Raw genomic sequence first — 8,372 nt, forward strand, 5'->3', positions numbered from 1 at the left:
AATGCAGTGTGGCAGAGCAAGACCCTGGTAAGCTGATAAGTAATACCAAGTTCTTCAAGAGGATATGTGATGTAAGATATAATGGGCTTTTTGTCAATGACCAAAGACCGAAACCAGAGGAGGTTAATCTAGACTGATTGAATTAAGTGAGCCTGACTGACTCTGTTGATTAACTCACTTAAAGTTGACTTGATTAAATCCACCTCTTCCTGACTCCCAAGAAGAAGTGTTCTCTGAGGCTGTGGACTAAAACATCAACACAAGACCATCCTTAACTAGTCAGCTTGAAGGATCTCCCATTCTGGGGGAGGGAGGCAGGATGTAGGAAGTGAAGCTGGCTCTCTTGCTCTGTCTCTTTGGTGGCTGGGACAAGCTTGTGGTAGCAGAAGATGTATGCCACAGTAGATAAGTTTTTTTCCTATCATTCTGAACTCCATGTGTTCTCTCTAATAATATACTTTAATAAATGCTTAATGCCAAAAACTGGTGCTGACATTTCTAGCTTATAAATAAACCTTAACTAGTTCTCCCCTCACAGTTGGGGTAGAAACAACGTGACCAAATATTCGATTTTAAATGCCACAGTAAGATATGGATGGGTGATGCATATCTTATTGATACCTAATTATTAAAAATCCCCTCCCAGTTATTTGGTCCTTCCCAGAAGTTTTGTATTTTGATCCCAGTTGCTTTGTAACTCTATCCCCAGTTTTGCTTACTTTATTTTGTAAACACTCAAAAAAGTCAGGTCTTAATGAGCAAGACAATTTTCCAAAGTGATTCTGTCTCCCAGCCATATATTGCTCTCTCCTAATAAATCTCTTTTTTATTTTACAAGATTTGTGATGAGCTTCCACTTCTTTGGGTCACCTTGCCCCCAATGCAGGTCACAAGTCTCCACAACTAAATGACCTATTAGAAAACTATTGCAGTTGTGCAGACAAGAAGTAATAAGGACCAGGGTAGTGGTAGCATGTAAAAAAAAATCTCTACCTACAACTCTTACATTTTTTTCTCTCCGTACATGAGGGAGAAGCTTCATCATCTTGCTCCCATATCCCTTCACATTGGATTGAGTGGAGGACCAGAAACTTCTCATTTTATTCTTTCTATTTTCCTCAAGGAGTTTGCAAAAGAGCATGATATACTCTAAAGGAAAATGGATTTGGCACGATCGGACAATTCTGGTCCTGTTACTTAAAACCTTTATGACCTTGGACAAATCACTTTACTATGCATCAGTTAAGTGTTGCAGCAGATAGAGTGCTAGGTCTTGTTTCAGGAAGACCTATATTCAAATCCAACCTCATATAATTATTTTTGTTACCCTGGGTGAGTCACTTAACCATTTTTCAACCTTAACTTGTTCATTTATTCAATGAGGATAAAAATAGCACCTAACTTCCAGGAATTTTGTGATGATAAAAGAATAATTGTAAAGCAATATTCCACCTTTAAAGTGCTATATAAGTGTTAGTTGTCATCATCAAGATCATCAACATTGTAATTACACCTCTCTGGTCCTCATTTTCCTCTCATATAAAGTGAGGGCTTTGGATGGACTTGGCAACCTCCAGAGTCCTTTCCTTCTCTAAATTTATGGTCTTGTGATACTGTTCCTTCTCTTCTCTCTCTGCTTGGAGAAAGGAAGTCCACATTATCTTGTGGTAATCTAATGTTGTTTTCCTCTTTATAGCAATATTTGTGTGTTTTATGTGTTTCAATAGATATATTTTAAAATACATATGTGTGTATATATATATATGTATATATATATGTGTGTGTATACACACACACAAACACACACACACACACACACACACACACACATACTTTCTGCCAGGGAAGATGCTAAACTCTAGGGATATAACTAAGTCATCCCCTATACCAAGAAGTAACTTTTTTTTTCATATTTTAGAAGAAAATAACAACATTTGATCTATTGTCAAGTAACCTGATAGTAAGGGTAGGAATACCCCCACTCGATATGAATCCCAGGTACTGAGCCCATATAAGTGATTAATACTCTTTTTTTAAGTCATAAAAGTGTTTATTATTTTCCAGCTACATGTAGAAATAGTTTTCAACATTCATTTTTAGAAGATTTCTAGTTCCAAATTTTTCTCTATCCCTTCCCTTCCTCCCCCCTCCCCAAGACAGCAAGCAATCTGATATAGGTTATAAATGTACGATAACATTAAACATATTTCTACAGTAGTCATGCTGTGAAAGAAGAATCAGAACAAAAGGGAAAAACCTCAAAAAAGAAAAACAAAAAATAAGTAGAATCTGTATGGTTCAATCTTCATCCAGATTCCATGGTTCTTTTTTTCTGGATTTGGAGAGCATTTTCCATCATAAATCCTTTGGAATTATCTTGGACCATTGTATTGCTGAGAAGAATTAAGTCTGTCACAGTTGATCAACACACAATGTTGTTGATACTGTGTACAATGTTCTCCTGGTTCTGCTCATCTCACTCAGCATCAGTACATGTATGTCCTTCTAGGTTTCTCTGAAATCTGCCTGCTCATCATGATCTCTTTGGGATAAGGACCTAATAGTGATATTGCTGAGTCAAAGGGGACTAATACTCTTAAGAGTAATAATTCATTCCACTAAATATTTAGTCTAACAATGCTTGCCTCTGATAGCTTTTGCCTACTCTTGGACAGAACTAGACTAATACCTTACTTACATTGACCAGGGTATTGAGTTATTTAAATTATTGGGGGACTAGCTGTTTTTAGCCAAATTATTGGAGGCTAGACATTTTTTTTAATATTGCCACTTATAAATTAATGGCTATTGTATCTGATTAGGCATTAACCCTAATCATTATTAAAGTATATTAAATGGTAGTAAAGAATTGACCCAGTGGCATTTAACACAAGCAGAAAAAACCCCAGTGCCATATTGTGTCTAATAGAGCACATGGCTTCGAGCAGAGTTCAGGATCCCTACATTGCCTACAGTGGCCTATGAGGAAAGTTCTCACTAACTGTGGATCCAGACCAAAAGTGAGTTGCAAGATGGCACGGGACAGGAGCCTCCTGTGTTCCTGACTTTAATCCTCTTTTGATAGAGGTGTACCAATTAAAGCTAATTGGTCAGTGTTATTCAATTCCATTGATTGACATGACTTGAGGGTGGTCCATATTAAAATAAGTTCTACCTGATAACATCAGGGTCTAATGGGAGAGACCCAGAGGAGCAAGGGTTCATTCAGATATGTATGGTTTTAATCCCCTCTATTCCCTGAAGTAGACACAAAAGAGTCTATCTCTATTCTTTGTATGCCCCACACAGTTAGGCCCTAAGTTTAGCTGAAGGTGAAGAGACAAAGGGTCCCCATAAAAAAACATTATTAATAACTATTTTCTCACAACATACAATGGAAAGATAACAAATAAGGAAAAAAATGATCCTGCCTTTCAAAAGTTTTAATCTAATAGGAAAAATGTAAAATGTTTATACAACCTTAGTCTAAAAGTTCATTGGTATAGGATTTTCTCCTCATTGATGCATACTAATGCCCTGTAGCTGCACGGTGGGCAGGACTAAGAACAGGGAGAGGAGAGGTTTATTCTCTCCAAGTTTAGGTGTCTTCAGACCTTCTTTAAGATCTCCTCAGTCTCTATGAGCTCCAGGTGTTTCTGGTTTCCAGAAATGAGAGAGAAGATAGAAGATGCCAGTCCCACTTCAGGTTGCTGAAGGAAAAGACTAAGATAAGAAGATGATACGAGAGGAATAGATAATTTCCCTCATGTCCTTGTCTTCAGCTTGCTATATTAAAGATTTTGGGGAACCTCCATTTAGGTGAGGTCTATTACTCTCTCCCTCTCCCCAATTATTTCACTCCTAATGCAAGAATTTCTTTACTCTGAATTATATCTATATGCTGTATCAATTATGTGGTACATAGTTTCCTATGTTTACTTTCTTTGATTGCTGTTTTGCTACTGATGATAAATGGGTTTCTTTGTTACCCAGTATGTATGTTACTTATGGAACTTGTCTTGAGTGGAAAGGTAGTTAAACTGTCTTCTGTTTTGCCTCCTGGCAGAAATCAAAGTCTCCTTTGGAGAGAAATTGGGGGAGAAGAGGCTAGGGATATCTATTTTTCCTCCCTTTCAACCACATAAATATAATCTTATGTTACTCAGGGGAAGAGGGGACAGCCTTGCTACAGAAGAAAATTAACATTCTATCTGGAGTAATTAGAGAAAGTTTCTTTGAGAAAAGGCAACTGAGTTGGGCTTTCAATTATAAGTTCGGTTTTTTTGGTGTAGGTAACAAGGGAGAACTTTTCAGATATAGAAAATGGCATAAGTAAATGAAAGGATAGGAAAGCAAAAATACCATCATGTGATAGCAAGAAGACTATTTCTTTTTATATGAGTATGTAGAGTGGAAAGTTGATAAAAGAAATAATGAGAAATAATTCTAGAAAGGGGCACTGGAGTCATATTGTAGAGGGCCTTAAATGTCAGGCTAAGCAACTTAGTCTCTATCATATAAAACATGCTCTTTTTTCCCCTTTATTTTTAAAGAATATTTTTAGCAGTAAAATGACATAATCAAAGCTATATGGAAATTGGATTTATTTTGTGACAGAGGAATAGAGGGATTATTCTTTTTTAAATCCATTATAATAGCTATGTGATCTTAAAATTTGGAATTCTTCCCCTGCTGATATCAATTGCAATCTCTTCATACTTTCTTCTCTTATGTAATCATTCTTACCAATGGCTTCCCATAAATATCCAGAAAATATTTGTATATCAAGGTTTGAGGGCTTACTTGCTGTTTTTCATATATTATGCATACCAGGTATAATAATCACCAGTTTATCAATTATAACTTGATATCATCAAATGAGTGGTTCATGTCTTTTTTTCCTGATGACACTTTTTATAACACTTTTTTTTGGGGGGGGGGTCATCTTTGGTAACATGATGCCATCTTCTTAGAATTACCAGTTATCTTTCCATTGTCTCTTTGTTCATCTGAAAATTTGATTTTCTAAGTTCATAGTATTCTATAACTTTTTGCCATATGCCAGATCTGTAACATCAGTGTCTGAAATCCAATACAAACCTGAAATGCTGATTCACTCTGCTGTTGATAAAGATATCAGAATTATCTCCTGTTTCTGTGCAAAGGGACCTTAGCCAAATGAGGGCAAAATTTCTTAGGCTGTCAGAAGAAATGGGTATTATGCAGAGAATAGAACTGGTGAAGAAAGGTTAGATGCTTTTAGACAAATCACAAGGTACAGATAAGGTACAGTGAACCTTTAAATGACATTTTAAAAAGTTCACTAGATTCAGAAGAGATTCCTGAAGATTTGAAGGTGATACACATAGCTCCATTATTTTTAAAAAATGGTAGAGCAGACCTGGGAATAAGAGACTAGTTAATGAAACATTGTTTGGGGAAAAATTGGAAGGAAATTTCTTAATGTTTATTATGGATCATATATTTTAAATGTAGCTTTCATTTATGAAAAATACATTCATGCATTAAATTATAATGTTCAATATTGGGAAATGATTTAATAATTTTGGTTAATATGTAATAGATTTTACATGTAAAAGATTTCCTAAATATGAAGAGAATGTAGTAGAGAGGTTGAACTGAGTATTTAAAACATACAAATATCCCCCACTGTCATTCAGCAGAGACAGAAAGCATACACTGTGCTTTCCAAAGACCTGTATAAAAAAAATCTCCCTTTTCCTACATGGATATTCCTCATAGCTGCAGTACAAGTTGATTCTATGTAGAAATTAAATGGGGAAAAAGATACTATATGAAATTGAAAAATATATAAATCTCTAATTCTTTATTTTAAATTGTCAAATTTTTTACTGAATGGTAGGTATTCTATGTATACCATCTCTAATTTCTGTTTTGCTATAATTAAGATAAATATTTATTTTTTATATACTCTTTGGGTTCTGTGAGATTTAAAATTGGATATTAGATCATAAATCTCCCCTACTTAACCTTTCCCTTAATTTATCTCCCAGACTAGTAAATGGAAGAAGCTTTTGGTTTTCTAGATAGACCTTTTATTGTTATGGTAGTCACAAGGTGATGTTGATTAGAAGGATAGGAAAGTAGAAATACAATACAAATCATCTTAAGTCTAAGCTTAGTCTATATTCCTTATAAAAACTCACCAAAACCGAAGGCCACCTTTGGAGAGAGAGTGAGAGAGACCGTCTGTGCAGCGCAGTCAGGAGACCAGCAGAGCAGGAAAAAGCCCCACTTCCGTTCTCTCCTTGTCTTTTAAGCTCCAACCCTGGAAGTCAAGTAAGTATCAGGCAGTCTGACATGCACAGCAGGCGGACTGGCATGTGTAGCTCATGCCCTTGGTCTCCTCCCCAAAAGTGTGGTCCTTCAAAAACTGGAGTCTTTCAGTTATCCTAACCAACTGTTAAAAAACTTTCATATTCGTTTACCACAGTTCCTTGTGGAAGTGGTATTAAGTGGAAAAAATCAAGCCTTGGATATGGAAATTGGGGTCATCCTTCCTCCCAAAATAACAAAAAAATAAAAAAAAAGTTAGATGGAACCCAGTCATATCCCCTACACTGACAATATTTAAAGGAGCAGCAAGATATATATCTAGCCTGATACTCCCTGTCCCAGCCTCATCTTTCCTCTCTTGTATGAATTAAAGTCTCCTTGAAGAAGGGTAGGAGGGGTGGAATAAGAGATTACAAATGTATCTGTCTCCCTTCAAGCTATACAAGACCGGTCCCTCACCATACATGAGTCCTCCTTGTAGATAAAATATCTACTGCTATATGTGCAGCCTCTCTGCACTTGAAGAGCAGCTTTCCAGCTAATCAATTCATTTGCTTATTAAGGAGGAATGTGTAACATTTTCTGGAGGTAAACAGGAAGAAGTCTGGCAGGGATGTAAATTATGAGCATCTTTTGGGGGAGAGAGAATATGGAAAAGGAAAAGGAAGATACATTTATTAACTGGCTACTATATTCCAGATAATAAATGCTTTACAATCATTGTCTCATTTGATATGTACAACAACCTTGTTAGGTAGATGCTTTAATGATTCCTCCTTTACAGTTGAAGAAAGTGAGACAGACTGAGGTTAAGTAACTTGTCTAGGGTCACAGAGATAGCAGGTTTCTAAGGCTGGATTTTAACTAGGTCTTCTTGACTCCAGATGCAACTATTAATTCATTGTACCACCTGGATTGCTTTGATAGTTCTTGAGAGAAGGGATTCCAAGCATTGAAGAATGGACTGAAAGGAATCTCTGGGGGAAGAGAGAATGTAAGAAGATGATAAATGAGGGAATAGAGATGGGTATCAGACTGAGGGACACCAAGATAAGTGATAGGCTCCTACAAAGAAGGAAATGACAATGTGCTCGAAAGAACACTATTTCTGCTATCAAAGGACATGTGTCTAAAACATAGCTCTGCCACATTCAATATACATGCCATGACTTCATCATTAGCAGTATTATGTCATTGTTCCTTCTGGAACCAAGTGTCTTTTGTACACTGGTGAACGTCTCAGATTGGATAGGTATCATGTGTCTTGAAAAGTTTTGGGGAGTTCTCAGTTAGGCATTTGCTATACAATCTAGAATGACAATGGATCTCTCTATTCTTTTGAGTTAGACAAATCATTGCCTCAGCCTGTATAAGGTATCACAAACTACAAAATATTCTGTATTTCTTTCTGTGACCCTTACTGGATGATTGCTCACCTGATAGATTCTTCTTTCTTTGAAGGACAAGCAATTGCTTCCTCCTTGAAGCACCCATCTCCTTTTCTTTTCTTTTTTTACTTTTTCTTTTTTGCAGGGCAATGAGGGTTAAGTGAGTTGCTCAGGGTTATACAGCTAGTAAGTGTCAAGTGCCTGAGGCCAGAATTGAACTCAGGTACTCTTGAATCCAGGACTGGTGCTTTATCTACTGGGTCATCTAGCTGCCCCCCTCAAAGATGGCAGATTAGGGGCAACCACCCAGGTGAACTCTCCCCCTGTTTTACTACAAAAAAATTAAAATTATGCCTCAAATCAAATTTTGGAGTGGCAGAATCAACAATAGGTTGGATTGAAAGATTTTTCTAGCCTAAGAGAAATTAAAAAGTGAGCAGGAGAAGTCAGTGACACCAGGGTATAGGCCTGTATGGAGCACATACAAGTCGTAACACAGCCACAGCAACAGCATCAGTTTCAGGAGATCTTAGGCCAGAGGTCATAAAGGGATCAGATGACTGATCAGAAAGAGATTACAGGAGAAACTTTGCTGACACTGCTGATTGGAAACTCTACTTTTCCTAAGTACTTCTTGGTTACAGTTCCAGGGTGGAGAGGAACACT

Source organism: Dromiciops gliroides, chromosome 2 (genome assembly GCF_019393635.1).
Source record: "Dromiciops gliroides isolate mDroGli1 chromosome 2, mDroGli1.pri, whole genome shotgun sequence".
Taxonomy (NCBI): Eukaryota; Metazoa; Chordata; class Mammalia; order Microbiotheria; family Microbiotheriidae; genus Dromiciops; species Dromiciops gliroides.